This window comes from Lynx rufus, unplaced genomic scaffold, assembly GCF_022079265.1.
Source record: "Lynx rufus isolate CCGP_SWC_20201006 ecotype Redwood Valley unplaced genomic scaffold, mLynRuf1.p SCAF_5, whole genome shotgun sequence".
Taxonomy (NCBI): Eukaryota; Metazoa; Chordata; class Mammalia; order Carnivora; family Felidae; genus Lynx; species Lynx rufus.
The window spans coordinates 82,120,270-82,139,331 of record NW_025814867.1 but is presented as its reverse complement, the minus strand read 5'-3'; positions in this window follow the sequence as shown (position 1 = coordinate 82,139,331).

Below are 19,062 nucleotides of genomic sequence, written 5' to 3'. Positions count from 1 at the left end.
CAGTGAGGTGGGCAATAAATTGCATTTCAGAGAGATGGATATATTTTACTTTCTATCACAAGACTGCCTAATAAGTGAGTCCCTTGAGCACAAGTTAGCTTTTATGAAATGTTATTTAATCTTTGCATTTCATTTCTTTAATTTAAATAATAACCCATATTTTACTTTTTCTGCAGATAGTCAAGCTTTGTCATCACAATGTCTTGCTGAAAAACCAGTCCTTCCTATCAGATGGTTACCTATTAGATGAGCTTTTGCTGTGGGTAGGAACACCTTGCACATATATTTTATGTCTCCTTTCAAATGCTAATAATTATGAGAAAGGAAAAGACAGCTGACTGTCTTTGTTTGCAGATTCCTAGAAATTAAAAACTGTGCACAATGACCACCAAGTTTAATGTGCAAGTTATTTCTATTTTAAGCTATGTATATGTACCTCAAACCCTCATATCTGCAAAGTAAAACCATCCACAAATTACTTTCATGCATTGCTAACTATTGCTCACATAATAATAATCAAAAAAGAGGAAGAATTAACTGGAATGCTTCTATCCTAATATCGCCTATTAATAAATTTTGTTATGGTTGGTATTTCTTTCCAGCCTTTGCTCATGTACCAACATAATTTACAAAGCTGAAGTCGCAGCTCAGATATAATTTTACATTTGGCTTTTTTACACTGCATAATAGGAAACATTTCTCATTCTGCCTCATAGTCATTATAATGTAAAATGGCCGCTTAACATTCAATTTCTCATGCTCAAATGAAGCCAAATGGTACTTATTCACCATTTCCTATACCAAGGCCGTGATCTGGGGCCTTAGAACCTTTGCATGTGCTATTCCTATGGCTTAAAATGTAGGACCATCTTCGCATATTCAAATACTACACATCCTTAAAGGTTGAGTTCTAAAAGTATGACTTCAGTGAGTTTTCCTAATCATCTCGTCTCCTGTCCTCTCCCAGATGGGGATCACATCCCCTTTCTCTGAATTCCTTTTTTTTTAATTAAAAATTATTTTTAATGTTTATTTATTTTTGAGAGAGACAGAGACAGAATGTGAGTGGGTTGGGGCAGAGAGAGAGGGAGGCACAGAATCTGAAGCAGGCTCCGAGCTGTCAGCACAGAGCCCGACATGGGGCTCCAACTCAAGAGCTGTGAGATCATGACCTGAGCCTTTGGACAGATGCTCAACAGACTGAGCCACCCAGGCGCCCCTGCCCTTTCTCTGAATTTCTTTTTTTTTTTTTTTTTAATTTTTTTTTTCCAACGTTTATTTATTTTTGGGACAGAGAGAGACAGAGCATGAACGGGGGAGGGGCAGAGAGAGAAGGAGACACAGAATCTGAAACAGGCTCCAGGCTCTGAGCCATCAGCCCAGAGCCTGACGCGGGGCTCGAACTCACGGACCGCGAGATCGTGACCTGGCTGAAGTCGGACGCTTAACCTACTACACCACCCAGGCGCCCCTCTCTGAATTTCTAATGAGCTTTCATTTGCTATCTTTTCATATGCTGATTTCTCCCCTGGAATCACAGTTTTGCATACTATGCACCAAGTCAGCCTAACTAAAGATCCTTGAGGATGTCCAATCCTTCACTGTGTTCTCTACAGCAACTAGTACATATTAGAGCTAAGTAAGTGCTCATAGAATGAGTGATATATATATGCTGCATTCTTTTTCTATAGCTGCCTTTTCAATTACAAAACAAAACAAAACAAAACAAAACAAAACTGGTGGCCTAAAACATAAATGTATTATTCTACAGATCTGTAGATTGGAAGTCTAACCTGGGTTTCACTGGGCTAAAACCTCAGGGTCAGCAGAGTTGTATTCTTTTCAGGAGGCTCTAGGAGAAGATCCATGTCCTTTCCTGTGTCTTTCTTCCACAATCCTGCTTTCTCACTCTGACTCAGCTGGGAAAGGTGCTCTGATTTTAAGGACCCATGTGATTAGATTGAGTTCATCCAGATAATCACAGACAACATCCCCATCTCAAAGTCTTTAATACATCTGTAAAGTTATTTGTACCATATAAGGTACACAGTCACAGAATCTGTGGATTAAGACACGGATATCTCTGGGGCACCATTCAACTACCTAGCACAGATGCTCACATTACAGTTATAATGCAAGAACACTAAGCATTCTAGAAATGATTGCAAATATCCACTCCTTAAGCAGTTAAAGCAAAAGGACAAACAAACAAACCAAACCCTGATATTCAGAAAGAACAAAAATCATGGGGCACCTGGGTGGCTCAGTCAGTTCAGTGTCCAACTTCGGCTCAGGTCATGACCTCACAGTTAGGGAATTCAAGCCCCACATCTGGCTCTGTGTTGACAGCTCAGAGCCTGGAGCCTGCTTCAGATTCCGTGTCTCCCTCTCTCTCTACCCCTCCCCACTTGCACTCTGTCTCTCTCTGTCTCTCTCAAAAATAAATAAATGTTAAAAATTAAAAAAGAAAGAAAGAAAGAAAGAAAGAAAGAAAGAAAGAAAGAACAGATATCTTGCCCAAAGTCCCAGAGTAAATAGCAAGCTTAGATCCTGACTCACTGTGCTGCAATCTTCCCATTTAGTTACCTCTGCCCCCATACCACAGGTCCTTATGAGGAACAGAAAATAATTTGAGACATTGTACAAGGTTCACAGAGGTACATATATTTGCTCAAAATTTTGCAGACAGAGAGAAAAAGAGTGCCTCCTTTGATGAATTCTATTCTAGTGCTTTCCCTTACACCACTCACATTACCACCCCAATAAGTTCAATAAGCAGATATTGGAAAAATCCAGATGATAATTCATAGTAACAAACATGAATTTCCCTTAAAACTTCTCAACAATTCCCAAAGGTTTATCAATGAATCTAAGTTATCTAGGTTCACTTGTGGGTTGAGAGTGAGGGGTTTGAACTGCCACCACAGGAGTATATTCTGCCCAAGACAGTGTGGATAATAAGGTTATACATTCCTTTCAAAGGGCCATAAAGTAAATCCTTCTTTGAGTGTCCCAGGGCAGGCCAAACCCACCAATTCTATGGATGAGAGGAGTGAGGATTCTACTTGTCACCACTGCTGTACCCACAAAGGGTAAGAATCCCATGGTGTTCAGGAAGAAGAAAGCATCCAGAGAAAACAAATTCTGAAATTAGACTATTTTATAGAATGAAAGCTAACAGTTCTATAACCTAATGGAGTTTACATATGACTTGCCCATCTGTCCAGTTATTCTTACAATACCTTCTGAGGAAGGAGTTTTTCTTATCCTCAATTTATAGATTGGAAAATTGAGGCTCTGATCATCTTATAGAGCTTGTGCAAGATCTTCTCAAACATAGTTCCTTTGACCAAATGTTTCCCATGATGTCAATTGCTACAGAGAAATATCTTCATATAAATATATATTCAGATGTTACAATATTTATCAAGAGATTATGAAAAAGGCAACAAATGAATATAACCAATTTTTGACTGGCCTTTATCCATACCTCCCCTTTCCTAATTATGTCTTCAGGGAGATCTCATGAACAAACTGTTCATCTCCCACATAAATCCCACCATTTATTTTCCATCTTGTAAACTAATTTTTCTTTTCTGGGAACTCTTTTTACCTATTGAACACACTCATTTCCAATGAGTGCTACCATTTTTCCCAGGCATGAATTGCTTTCAGTTGATGCTATAGCTCTTTCTGGGCACCACCACCTTCACTGGATCCACATCTGCTGCTTCTTGGTACCTCCATGGACACTGTATATAGTAGCTGTTTCTAGTACATTCTGTCATGTTCCAGTTATCCTTATGGACTGTGATTTCCACCAAATCCCACAATCTCCATTAGACCCTGTTGCCAGTATTACTAAGTATTGTTAAAGTCCTGGAGATTTTACTTTGGGGCAAAGTTCTATAAATATTCCTTTTACTTTTTTAAATTTTATTCAGTTATCCACATATCAAATTATCAAAGGAATAATCCCCTGTACCATAACTGCCTTAAAGAAACTGTCATAAAAATAATTACCTTAGATCTTACTTATTCATATCCTTTCTAGGAGCTAGATGAATTCTATAGAAGACTCTTTGACAATGAAAACCTCATTGCTCAAACATTCCTGACCTATTCTCTCTTCCCTTAGACCTTCTCTCCAAAGGCTCCTCACTCTCTCAGGCAGACTTCTCAAAGGCTCATTTCCTCATGCTCCAGAGATGAATTGGTCTAAAATATGGCATGACTTTGAACAATTAATGGACTATAAGAAAGCAGAGCTCATTGGCTTTGACTTGCAGAAAATTCTCTTTAAAGTGACTCAGATTTAATGTTTTAGGATTACATTTCATTTTCTGTACATATCTAATTACATAACTTGGTTCTGCAGTGATTAATATTTACATAATCCTAATAATGTAAACATCATGGGGCCTTATTTTTCACATTTGTAAATAAAGCATAGAGTTCTCAAGTGTATAAACCATAAAAATTATGGTAAGATTCTAAGAAAATGGGAGATAGAAGAAAAGAAGGCAGAGATAGGAACAGTTTATGCATGAGCAAACTGCATCTTTTGGTTTTGGAATCAACTGCCACTGTTAAAAGTTGACGAATCAAGAGATAGAGTTATTATGTTTATTTCTTATGGTTATGAGTGGATACCAAATATCCACCAGAAAAATGTAAGTTAAAGAAAGGTAAAAGACATTGTCTCTTACAGTGGATCTTTAGTGAGGAGGTGCGGGGGGGTGGGGGAGACTTTTATTTTTATTTTATGCTCTGCCAAAGTATGAGAATATTTGGGGGATCAAACCCTTGTATTTACTTGAATAAATTTCTTTTTTTTAACATTCCCATGGAATTCACTTATGGTAGATGATATGTATGAACTACTAGTTGAAGAGCACTAGCCTATCACGAGAGGGATCCCCAAAGTTTTATCACTCCAGCTGTCTTCCAGACAAAAAGGACAATCACTTGTCACCATGAGGTGTCCTAAAATCTCAAAGAAACAAATCTTTGTCTGACTCTGACTTGTCTGCCACTGCTGCCCTCTGCCTCTGTAAGCCACACTATAGGCCAGAGCCCAATGCCAGGTCCAATGAAGAAGGCCTGCTGTTATTTCTAAACACTAAAGTTTCTCAATTATTTATGAATATGCTTTCATGAAATGAAGGCAAAATCCCATACTCTCCACAAAAGAAAATTGTGTAATTCAGGTCAGTTGAAATACATTGCAAGCACCATGAGGAAACATGCAAACATCACGTGTGAGGAAAGGGTGTTGCTTTCAGCCATTTTCTCTGACTGCCCTTCAGTCCTGTACTACCTGATCCCTGCCTGGGAACTGCCTTGTCACTCAGAGGACCCACGTGCCCCACACCAGCACTTTGGAGCAGCTGTGCACATGCTAATAAACAGTGTAAGAGAAAACTCGTTGTCTTCCCAAATCATAAGGCAAATGTTTGTTAACCAAAGAGCAGATGTAAAGTTTTCATAACACAATACCTTGCAGGCCCTGAAAAACCTTTTGTTGAAAACGGAAATTATACATATATGATAAAAAATGGTAAACTGAAGCACCATAGAGATTTTTTTTTTAACCAAGATCACACAAAATGAGGATTGAAAAAGAAACTATGGGTCCAATTGCTCATCAGGCTCTTACCATCCTCTCTGGAAGGCAGAAATACAGAAAATATCTTTTCTATATCCAAATTATAGTCTACTTGTGATGCCTATTAGGAAATAGGACATTTTTGTGTATCATAAATAATTAGTCATAAATCCTTTAAGTCTATAACTAAATGTTATTTTTCCCTGTTGGAAAATTTTCAAAATTATCTGGACCATCTAAAGCCTGTAAAGCACCAAAGTGTTCTTTTTCCTTGTTTCTTTCATCCTGTGAAATAATTCTCCCAGCAGTTAGATAGCACCTGGGTACACTGCTGATTTGTAGCTTGCAATGATTATATATATATGTATATATATAACCATAAACACTAAACTTTGGATGGCCCATCTAGGGCATGATACTGATTGTAAGATAGCAAGGGATTAAGTCAATTTCAAAACTGCAACTCTCCAGAAAAGGCCCAGAGATTATATTGACTCACACATATTTAAACTGCAGAGTCACTCAAGAAAAAAATTGCTACCATAGCTCCAAGCCTGGAAGTGATTCCTGATCATCTCTGACATTTTCAAAAACAGAAAATTATTTGGCTTTATTTTAAATGTCACTCCTCTGCAGGTGAAGAACTTATTCACTTAGGAGAGTGCAGAATGGAACTAACTGTGCTGATGCACACTGGCTACAAGTTTAATAGAATTGACTAAATTCTTGTGAAATAGAATCTGAATATTTGCTGAGTCACGTGGAGGAAATGATCAAAAAAACAAACAAAACAAAACAAAACAAAAACACAAGCTCTTACTTAATCTTCAGAAGGAGTAGGGCCTGCAGGGAAGTTTCCTGGTCTAAGAATTAGAAGGCAGTCCCAACTGCCTAGTTGATGAGTCCCAACTTTATCAATTACTAGCTTGGAGTCTTTGGGGGAGTCAACCATCTCCATAGATCTCTGTTTCTGCATCTGCAACAGAAAAGATAGGACTAGCTGTTTGGTCTCCTCAAAAGCCTTTGATTCCTCAGAAAGCCATTTAATATCTCTTTCTGTCTCTCATATGAAAAAAAAAGGGGGACTAAAATTCCGTGCCCTGATGATCTCAGAAACTATAAGAATGCAATTGAGCATATGGATGTGAATCTACTTTGAAACCCTAAAAGGCTACCAAAGTAGAAAATATTTGTTTTAATTCATATAGTTACAAAATAATAATATATTAAAAAAAACTATTGCCTTCATTAGCCTAAAATCGTATTTTTTAATTCTAACCAAGTGTTAGAAGTTATGACTACAACCTAATATGCTTGGATTAATTGGCTATTTCTTATTTCTTTACCCACATGGACATGTTATCTCTCAGAAACAGATAATGGAATTTTATTTCTGGACAAGAACATGAATAGTTGAGAATTTAGACCAGTCATCCTCTAAGTCTGTATCTAAAGCCTGCAGTATGGCCACTGAAATAAAGGGAAAGTGGCAAGATGCAATTTTAGTCATCAGAATCTATGCCTTTCTATTTTCCTTTGGAGCAGTGTCACCTTAGCGTCTTCTAAAAAATGCAGTGGTTATTTCCACTGCAAAGTTCATGGCCATTCTGAAACAACTTCATGTTTTCTTAGGTGGGGTTCTTCACTGTTCTGCCCTTCTGCCGTTGTTCATGGTTATAGATTTGGCATTGCTAGAAAGAATTTCTATGACAAATATTCTTTGTAAAAACATGTCTTTGCAAAAGACATTTCTCTTGCCAAGCAAAACTCTTCCCTACCCAATCAAACTGAATTCCTCAGTATTCACTTTTTGCCCCTTACTTTCCTACTTCTGTTCATGCTGTTCCTCCACTTCAGGATCCTTTCCCTCAACAGTTGCATGGTGAAATCTCCACCCTTCAAAGTCCATTATAAATGCCACATACTGGATGAAGACTTCTTTGGTGTTCTTGAAGGCTTGAATGTCTCCATTCTCTGGAATTACGTAGCCTTTTATTCACATCTTAGTAGGGACTTTTGACTTTTCTTCTTGATGCTTACCCACCTTTTTTTGTCTGCCCTTTTATATTCCAGTGGCTTGAGGGAAAGATGTGGTCATTCTAGTATTTCTCAAAAAAATCTGGCACATACTAATTAGTATGTTAAATGAATGGGTATAGATTATTAAATTTAAATGCTATCAACTGTCTCAGCTTTCACCATGCTGCTAGTAAAACCAAGACCCTATTATGTTAATAACTGAATCTTATTAGTTATGAGTCTCTAATATTTACAGGCAATTCAACCTCTGGCAGAGACAGTCCTTTTCACCTCAATATTCCTGAGAATTACCCAAGAAGTCTGCTCATGTTTTGCTTAGGGTTGTTTGTAATGTGCTATCTTATTCAGCTGATGAAACCTCATGATGCTTCAATGAAAATACAATTGTTCTAGCCAAGGATATCTTCTTCACTTTACTAGAATGCCATTGTAATGGAACACATCCCTGAATGTTTTATTCCTGCATCTTTATGCACACTCTTCTCTCTGCTGGTTCCTATGCCTTTCTTCCCTGCATGTCAACATCCTAGCCATCCTTAAAAAGCTACATCAGATGACCCAAAGGATGCCATCCCTTATCTTAGAAGATTTGATTCTACCTTTTTTTTGAACTTTGATTAGCATTTTATATTAACTTTCCCCAGCAATAGAGTTAACCTCATCTCTACTACTATCACCAACTCTTCTTCTCTAACCCTCTGCCACATCTCTACCTCCTTCAACCCTCCACACACACAATACCTCCTCTCTTTTTTCAACAACAAAAGGCAAGTATGTTTCATCTCTGTAGTTTTCATGTTACCTGATACATTACCAAATACACAGTTGTGGATCCAGAAACATTGATAGATCTAAAGCACATCAAATGCAGAGAACATATTCAATGGAATTTCTACATTTGTCTTCCAATTGTTCTATTATGATTGGGCAAAGTGTCTGGTAGCAGTAGACAGAAGTAGAGTATAGAAGCTAAGAACTCAAGAATCCTAGCCCAGGAACTTACTAGGTATGGCTGTATTTAGCCTCAACATTCTAAGCTGCAAATGTTAAATAATAGGGCTGGCTACATAGTCTGGAAGGCTGGTAGAAGATGCAAATGCAGGACCCTCAGGATGGAGGGAAGGGCTGATTAATCTCTACTTCCTATGGCTTGCCACTCAACCCATGGTGAAGGGGTGATCCCAAAAGAATTGAAACTTTCACACTGGAAATAGATTTGAGGGGGTCTGCCCAATGCTCTATGGGCAGAGAGAAATGGTGGAACACAGCTCTCTAAGCAGCCTGGTCACCACCCTGGGCCAGAGGCAGCAGTGTGTCTCAGGGAAGAATGAAGTGGCCAAGAACCTGTCCCAGGGAGGTTAGAGAGGGGGTGGAAAGCAGGGCAATGCATGTGCCCAGGCCCCAATCCCATTGCATAGGTTGCACTGTCCTATTAGGCTTAGCAAAAAAAAAAAAAAAAAAAAAAAAAAAAAAAAAAAAAAAAATTCAAATATCAAATTATTAAGAATTTCAAAGCAGGAACCAACTTCAGAACATGAAACACTAAATTCAGGGCTTTCTGCATGCAGGGCCCCAGGAAGCTGTACTAGTTGTGGGCTCATGAAGCCCCACTAAAAATAGTAATAAATACCTAGAGTTGATGTAAGAGCTACATTTGCATGTGCTGAATAGTGAAAGGCCATTTAAAACTTCCAGATTTAATTTGCTGTTTATATTGAATCACTGGACATCAAACTAGGGAATACGGAGCTAGCCTTAACTTGAATATTCCTTCCTAAGAAACGGAGGAAAGGAGAGGGAGGGAGGGAGGGAGGGAAGAGGAAGGAGAGGAAGAGTAAAGGAAGGGAAGGAGGGAAAAGAAAAGAAAGATAAAGGGGGAAAGGAGAGAGGAAGGAAGAAATCAAGCAAATCCCATATTTCATTTAACTAGGACACAGAAAAAATGGACAAATTCAAAAATATAGTGTAAAGCAGCTGAAATCGGCCTTAGCTCCATGGGACATAATGGCATAAGGAGCAGTGGTGCATTATGGAGAAAGCAAGTCTCCAGATGGGCTGAAAAGTAGCAGAGAGAGCCAGAATAAAATGCATTTCCTGGTGGTCAGAAGCCTAGGAGAACGATTTGAGAGGTAAGTATTTTAAGCAAGGGTGAGATGACATGGATCAGATGGAACCCACATATGGGGTGAAATGCAGTGATAAAGTAGAAAAAATGGCAAGGGGTGAGACAGTTCAGCCTTCATAAATTCAGAGAGATCCACAAAAACACAGCTTCTGACAGCAGGAGGATCAGTCATATCTCTTGGACAAGAACTGTGTCCCCTGGTTGCATTAACCAGCAAGGAAGCTGGGGAGCTCAGGACAAGAAGAAGCCCTTCTCGGCCTCACAGTTTGGTTGAGAGAAGTCAAGGAGGTATATCCTCACAGCAAAACCACAGTAGGACTCTATTTGAAGAAAACAGGTGGTATCCTTTGCAGTAGAGGACAGAGATTTTGAGAGACAAATCCCAGAAGGCTACAGTATCCCTTGTCTCCTCTTCCCCCTTCCCAAACTTTTGCAAAGAGCTATGTATGGCAGGAAATTTCAACTCATTCAGCCATATATCCTAAGAAGAGGACCCAGCACAGCCTCGATGAAAGATACTATGAGAAAAGTGAAAAAGAGAAATAAAACTTCCTGTCAGAAAAAAAAAGAAGATACACAGGATGTATATTGTCATATAACATAAAAATTATAACTAAAAATCTATCAAATTCAAAATTAAAAAAAATGTTTAATGTTTATTTATTTTTGAGAGAGAGAGAGACAGAGTGTGAGCAGGGGAAGGGCAGAGAGAGAGGAAGACACAGAATCTGAGGCAGGCTCCAGGCTCTGAACTGTCAGCACAGAACCCTACGTGGGGCTCGAACCCACAAAACCGTGAAATCATGACCTGAGCCATAGTCAGATGCTTAACTGATTGAGCCACCCAGGTGCCCCAAAATTCAAAATTTTTATAACACAATCCTGGCTACAAAGGAAGATCATGAAATGGAAAAACAAGAATTAAGGGAAGAGGCAAGATAGGAGGAAGAAGGTAAATATAAGCTTCCAGACTGGAAGAAGTATAAGAAAGAATGGACATTGTGGAAAATTTCCCAAAGTAGGGAAATTGAGAATAGAAATAAACAAATTAAATAAAGAAATGGAATTAAAATAATGAGGGGCACCTGGGTGGCTCAGTTGGCTAAGGATCTGACTCTTGATTTTGGTTCAGGTTGTGATCTCATGGTTCATGGGATGGAATCCCTGCTTTGGATTCTCTCCCTCCCTTTCTGCCCCTCCCCTACTCACGGGGCAGGGGGGAGGGGTGTGTGCTCTCTCTCTCTCAAAATAAATAAATATTGAAAAACAAATAAATCAAATAATGAGTGAAAAATGATAGCTATGAAATGGGATGAAAATGGAATAAAGGAACATAAAATAGAGTGAAAATAACAGATTTAGAAGCCTGGCAAAGCAAATAAAATATAAACATAATTTAGTCTCTGAAGAAAAAAATTGACACAATGATACAGAATATTTTATTTTATTTTTTTTTTCAACGTTTATTTATTTTTGGGACAGAGAGAGACAGAGCATGAACGGGGGAGGGGCAGAGAGAGAGGGAGACACAGAATCGGAAACAGGCTCCAGGCTCTGAGCCATCAGCCCAGAGCCCGACGCGGGGCTCGAACTCACGGACCGCGAGATCGTGACCTGGCTGAAGTCGGACGCTTAACCGACTGCGCCACCCAGGCGCCCCCAGAACAAATATTTTAAAATATAACTGAAGGAAATTTTCCTCGCATAAAAAAAGGCTTAAATTTACATATTAAATCATGTACCAGGGAAACGTGACTCAGTCGACACTGAGCTATTTCCTAAAGAAATTATTTGACTTAAACATCTGGGCAGTCAGGCAAAAAGCTCAAATCACTAAGAAAGAGAAAAAGCCATGTTGGTCTCAGATTACCCTATAGCAACACTCAACCGCAGAAGATGAAGAAACAGCTCTTATTCACAGAAATAAAATGTGATCCAAGGAATTTCAATCCATCAGACCAAACTGAGCTTCAGGTATAAAGGAATCAGACTAACGGCTGATCTCAAAGGTCTTCCTTTGGGAAATAGGAACAAAACAAAACAAAACAAAACAAAACAAGGGAAAACTCCAGGCAACCAAGAGCCAAATAGAGAAATGTAAAAGGAATGGCAGTGAAAATGGAAGACATTTGACTGCAAAACAAAGACTTTTTTTTATGTTAGGAGTAGGTAGCAGAATATAATTATAAAAACTGATCATATAGAAAAGATACAATGATATAACTTGAGAGGGGGAGGTGGGAAGGAAAATAGAATTTGAGCAAAGCTAGGAGGTGGCCTCCCCAGCAGCTGGTGGGACTTGAGGGTTAACATCTGAAGTGAGAAGAAAAGCAAGAGAGGAAAAGGCATCTTTTACAATACAAAGGTAAATATTAAGAAGTTAACAGTATTGACTACAATTGGGACAAACAGAATACAAACTATAAGAAACTTTGTAGAGGCTTAGAGAAGTACAAGTGTATACAGTGTATAGTGATAAAGGTAATTATGAGAAAAGTAATCACAACCATCTTAAGAATTACAAATAAAACAGTTGAGAATACTTAAAAATATGTAACAGAAAATATAACATAAAATTATTACAGAACTAAAACCAAATACACCTACAATACCAATGAATACAAATAAACTTATTCACCTATTCAAATAAAAAGATTTAGGGGTGCCTGGGTGGCTCAGGTCATGATCTCACGGTTCATGAGTTCAACCTGTGCACTGGGCTCTGCACTGACAGCATGGAGCCTGCTTAGGATTCTTTCTCTCCCTCTCTCTCTGCCCCTGCCCCCCTCGCATGTTCTCTCTCTCTCTCTCTCTCTCTCAAAATAAGTAAATAAACTTAAAGGAAAAAAAAGAAAGATTTCTCATTGTAGCATAAAGTAATATGTGAGCACATGCACATACAAAATCAAACCTAAAGAGAGTGATTCAGAAGAGTTTCAAGTAATGAATGGGCAAAGGTATATTAAACATAAGCAGAGCAGAAAAACATGGGTTTACATCAGGCAAAGGTGACTTTAGGCCAAAGAGTAGAAAACTTGTCAAAGAAGAACAGTTTGGGACACTTAAGAGGGAAAATTATTGGGGTGCCTGGGTGGCTCAGTCAGTTAAGCATCTGACTTCGGCTCAGGTCATGATCTCATGGTTTGGGGGTTCGAACCCCACGTCAGGCTCTGTGCTGACAGCTCAGAGCCTGAAGCCTGCTTTGGATTCTGTCTCCCTATCTCTCTCTGCTCTTCCCCCATTCATGCTCTGTCCCTGTCTCTCTCTCTCTCTCTCAAAAATAAACATTAAAAAAAGTAAAAATTACTATGAATTCAGTTATGAATATCCATATGCCAAATAATATTTTCATAAAGTGAAAATTTCAGAGAAAACAGAACTGGACTAAAACACACTAAAAGTAGGAGGCTTTAATTTACTTCTTTTAATCTAAGACAGATCAATACCAAATACCTAAATAACATAATCAAAAAGGTATCTGATTAATATATATGAAATTATGTTTCTAAAAAATAAAGAATAAACTTTATCTTTAATTGTTCAGATTATATTAAAATAAATAATAAAACATATAGAAGATCTCAATAATTCCCCAAAGTGGAAATAATACAAAACATATTTTCTAATTTCAACACAATAATTGTAGACAACAGCAAAAAAGAAGCTTCTTTAAATTATCTGTATATTAAAAAAATGTAACGTGTCATTATCAAATAGGGTTTATTCCAGAAATGCAAAGATGCTTAATTACCAATTATCATAATATGTTGATAGATCTAAAATACCAGTTGATGATACTCAGTTAAACATTTCAACAAATTCATTTAAAAAACTAAATAAAATATAAACTGGTGGATACTAATATAATATAATAAAATATCAGGTGTCATAAGGTAAGATAACATAACTATAGTTATGAGGGATGCAGATTTCAGAACAAAACCCAGCATCATGCTTAAGAGTGACACATAAAAGGAATTTACATTAAACACAAGGCAAAACAAACATCCCTACTAGAGGCATTTTCACTTAACATTATAATAACACAAAAAAGAAAAACAAATTATAAGACTGAAAACTGGAAATGAGAATACACGTTGGTTTGCAAACCAGCCCCATACTCACAGGGCACAGAGAGGCTGAACAAAGAGGCAAGCCACTCCAGATTGGTAGTGACAGGTTTAACAAGCGAGGGAGGAACTTACATACCAGGCTTGTCTTCTGAGCCATGTGACATAAATCTCCACATCCACAGCCAGAATCTTATAAGTTGACATAGAGGCCTTAATGGGGTTCAGTCACATGCATGGTTCAGAGGCTCTCAACAACACTCCCTCTCTCATGGCTGTGGCCTTCTAACAGTTTCCACTGTGAGAATGGGGGTTAGACCATACACTCCAAGGACAGAGGAGTGAGCAAAGCCTCTAGTTCCCCTGGGGCCAGCTTGAGGGTCAGCCAATGGTCATGCCCTCTCAATGACTTCCTCCACCAACATACATGACACTTGCAAATGATATGATTATATTCCTTGACCCAAGTAACTAAAGTCAGAGAATTCAGTAATGTAGCTGGTTACCAAGCTGTAAATCAGAAATCAAAAGAATCCATAGACACAGAAAACAAGCTAGAGGATTAAATGGAGGAAAAACGCATTTATAATAGCAGAAATAAATAAACAAATAATATATAATTCTTGTGAAAAACTTAAGAACTTTTCACATCTTACACAAGGAAAACTTTAGAAAGCTACTGAAGGTTTCAAAAGAGCTAAACAAATTAAAAGATATTTCTTCTTAAATAGGAAGAACCAGTATCAGAAAGATGTCAATTCCCAGGGCGCCTGGGTGGTTTAGTCAGGTAAGAGTCCGACTTCAGCTCAGGTCATGATCTCATAGTTTGTGAGTTCGAGCCCTGCATCAGGTTCTGTGCTGACAGCTCAGAGCCTGGAGCCTGCTTCGAATTCTGTCTCTCTGTGTCCCTCCCTGCTCACACTGTCTTTTCTCTCTCTCTTAAAAACAAACATTAAACAAAATTAAAAAAAAAATGTCAATTCCCCTAAGTTTATTTATACTGTAATGTGATATTTCAAAAAATAACTAACAGGCTTTTGTTGTGTTTTTGTGATGATTGTATCTTATTTTTATTGTGTGTTTTTGTTTGTGTACTGGACTACAAAGCTAATTTTAAAGCCCATAAACAAGCAAGAGACAGAAAGAACTCTTTTAAAAATGTAAGAAAGCGTGTCTCTGTTGACAGATATTAAAATACCTTACATAGCTTCTATATTTAAAATGGTATGCTTGGTTCCTCATGAAACAGACCAACAGTATACGATTGAAAGTCAAGAAAGAAAGCCAAATATATTAGGAAGTTTACTATATAATGAAAATAACATTTGAAGACAGTGGAGAAAAGTTGAAATTTGTGGTGAAGGATTCTGGTCCCATTAGCTAGCTGTCTAAAAGAAAAAAGAAAGCTGGATCCATACTTCATATTTCTGTTAAGAAAACACTAAATAGATTAAAGATATAAAGGCAAAAATTGAAGTGTAATGGTGAATGAACCCAGAATAAACACAGGAGAATTATTTTATTGCCTAGGAGTGGAAAAGACCTTTCTATGACTCTAATCTAGAAGACATAAAAGTAGCAATAGATTAATACACCTACATAAAATTACAGGCTCTTGCCTGGAGGGGAAAACATAAGCAAAGTCAAAAGGCATGAAAACAGAAAACAAATTTTGCAGCTCATATCCATACAGGGCTAATCTCCCCGATATAAAAGGAGCTCTTAGAATGGGAAAAGGGTGGGGGGAAGAAACAACAACAAAAAATGGTCATGGATACAAACAAATGGTTCACTGAATAGGTTTATTAATGGTCCTCAAACATTTGGAACAATGCTATATGCTCATTCATTTTTTTTTTGCATTTTAACAGTTTTATTGAGATATAATTCACATAACACACAATTCATCCATTTAAAGCATATGATTCAATAGTTTTTAACATATTCATAGATATGACAACCATCACTTCAGTTAATTTTAGAATATTTTCATCATCTCAAAGAGGAACTCCATATGCTTTAGCTATCACCCTCTATTCCCCAATCTGCCAACACCCTCCCTAGCCCTAAGCAACCACTAATCTACTTTTGGACTCTGTAAATTTAGCCACTCTGGACTTTCAAATGAATGGAATCATATAATACATATTATACTATATACCATAAGAAGTCTTTTGTGACTGGCTTCCTTCTCTTAGCATAGTATCTTCAAGGTTCATCCATGTTGTAACATATATTTCATTTTTATGACCAAATAATATTCTTTTGTACGGATATATCACTAGTTGTTTCTTTTGTTCACTGATAGATACTGAGTGTTTCTATGTTTTGCCTATTATGAATAATTGTAGTATGAACATTTGCATTTGTATGTTTTTATTCCCTTGAGTATGTACCTAAAAGTAGAATGCTGGGTCATATGATAACATTATGATTAATCATTTGAGGAACAGCCACTCTGTTTTCCAAAGTGGCTGCACTATTTCACATTCCCACAAGCAGCATGTAAAGGTTCCAATTTTTCCACATCTCTGCCAATATTATTATTATGTGACTTTTGATACTAACTATCCTAGTAAGTATGAAGTAGTATATCACTGTGGTTTTTATTTTCATTTCCCTGATGACTAATGCATATTTTCATGTACTAATAAGTACATATTTCTATAGCTTCCTCGGAGAAACATCTATTCAGAATACTCATCCATTTTGTAATTGGGTTACTTGCCGTTTTGTTATTGAGTTTTTAAGAGTTCTTTATGTATTAAAGATACAAGTCCCTTATCAGATAGATGATTTCTACATATTTTTTTCCCATTCTATGGGTTGTCTTTTCACTTTATTAGTGGCATCCTTTGAAGCATCTTTTTTTTTTTTTAATATTTTAAATTTTTTTTTTCAACATTTATTTACTTTTGGGACAGAGGGAGACAGAGCATGAACGGGGGAGGGGCAGAGAGAGAGGGAGACACAGAATCGGAAACAGGCTCCAGGCTCTGAGCCATCAGCCCAGAGCCCGACGCGGGGCTCGAACTCACGGACCGCGAGATCGTGACCTGGCTGAAGTCGGACGCTTAACCGACTGCGCCACCCAGGCGCCCCTGAAGCATCTTTTTAAGTAAAAAATAAAAGCTTTCAATTTTGATAAAATCCAAATTATTTTTTTCTTATTGTTTTTGTTTCTGGTGTCATATCTAAGAATCCTTTGACAAATCCAAAGTCATGAAGATATACATGTATGTTTTCTTCTAAGAGTTTATACTTTTAGCTCTCATTTATGCCTTCAATCCACTTCAAGTTAATTTTTGTATGTAGTTTAAGGCAGGTGCCCAACTTCATTCTTTTGCATATGAAATCCATTTGTCTCAGTCTTCAGTCTTTTGTTGAAAAGAAACATATTGTACAGCCTTGGCATACTTGTAGATCAACTGACCATAGATGCATTCATTTCTTGATTTTCAATTCTATTCCATCTTAACAATGTTAAGCCTTCCAATACGTGAATATGGGAATTTTTCCACTTTTTAGATATTTAATTTCTCTCAACTATGTTCTATAGTTTTCAGAGTATGATTCTCTCACTTCTTTTGTTATTCCTTAGTATTTTATTCTTTTTGATGTAACTGCGAATGGAATCATTGTCTTAATTCATTTTGGACTGCTCATTGTAAATATATAGAAATAAAATTGATTTTTATGTATTGATTTTGTGTCCTGAAACTTTGCTGAAATCACTTATTAGTTCTAATAGCTCTTTAGTGGATTCTTTAGGATTTCCTATATATAAGATCATGTCATCTGCAAATGGAGATAGCTTTACTTGTTCCATTTCAATCTGGATGCCATTCATTTCTTTCTTTTTTTTTTTTTTTTTTTTTTTTTTTTTTGCCTAACTGCCCTAGTTAAAACCTCCAATACAATGTTGTATGGAAGCGGTGAAAGCAGACATCCTTGCCATGGTTCTTATCTTAGGAGAAAAAGAATCAGTCTTTAACTATTAACTATGACTTTAGATGCAGGCTTTTCACAGAGGATTTTTATAAGATTTAGGAAATTCCCTTTCACTCCTAGTTTTATCATGAAAGGATTCTGTATTTTTGTCAAATGATTTTCCGTGTTTGAGATGATCATACCATTTTTGGTTTTTATTCTACTGATATGATAAATTACATTAATTGACTTTCAGATGTTAAATCAATCTTGCATTCTTGGAATAAATCTAGTTGGTCATGTTGTTTAATTTTGTTGTTGTTGTTACTGTGTTCCAGTTTGCTAGTATATTTTGGAGGATCTTTAATCTGTAGACCAAAAGAGATATCAATCTGTAGTTCTCTTGTGAGATCTTTGTTTGGTTTTGGTATCAGGATAATACTGACCTCATAAAGGGGGCTGGAAAGTAGCCCCCTTTGATTTTTTGAGAAGAGTTTGTGAAAAACGGGTATGAATTATTCTTTAAAGTTTGGTAGAGTTCAGCAATAAAGCCATTTGGGCTTCAGCCTTTCTTTGTGAGTAGTTGTTTTTTTTTTTTTTAAATTACTAATTCAATCTCTTTGTTTTTATGAGTCTACACAGATTGTGTATTTCTTCTTGAATCAGTTTTAATAGGCTTGTGTCATTCTAGAGATTTGTTCATTTCATCTAAGTTTATCCAACTTGTTGGCATACAATTACTCATAGTATTATTTTATTATCTGTTTTATTTTTGTAAGGCCTAAAGTAATGCCTTCTCCATTTTCTGATTCTAGTAATTTTAATCTTCTCTCTTGGTAAATCTAGCTAAAGGTTTCTAAATTTTACTGATTTTTTCAAAGAGTCAGCATTAGCTTTCATTGATTTTCTGTATTGTTTTCTATTCTCTATTTCATTAATTTCCACTCTAATATTTATTATTATCTTCCTTTTGCTTGCATTAGGTTTAGTTTGCTCTTCTTTTTACAGTGTCTTAGGATTAGGAGTTAGGTTATTAATTTGAGACATCTTTTTTAATGTAAGCATTAACAACTACAAATATCCCTCTAAGCAATGTTTTACCTGTATCCCCTAAGTTTTTGCATGTGTGTCTTTATTTTCATTCATTTCAAATTATTGTCTAAATTCTTAGATTTCTTCTTTGCCCTTATATTAGCAAAGTTTCTCCAGGCAGGGAGGGAGAGAGGGAGAGAAAGAGAGAGAGGGAGACAGAGAGAGAGAGAGAGAGAGAAAGAGAGAGAGAGGGATTT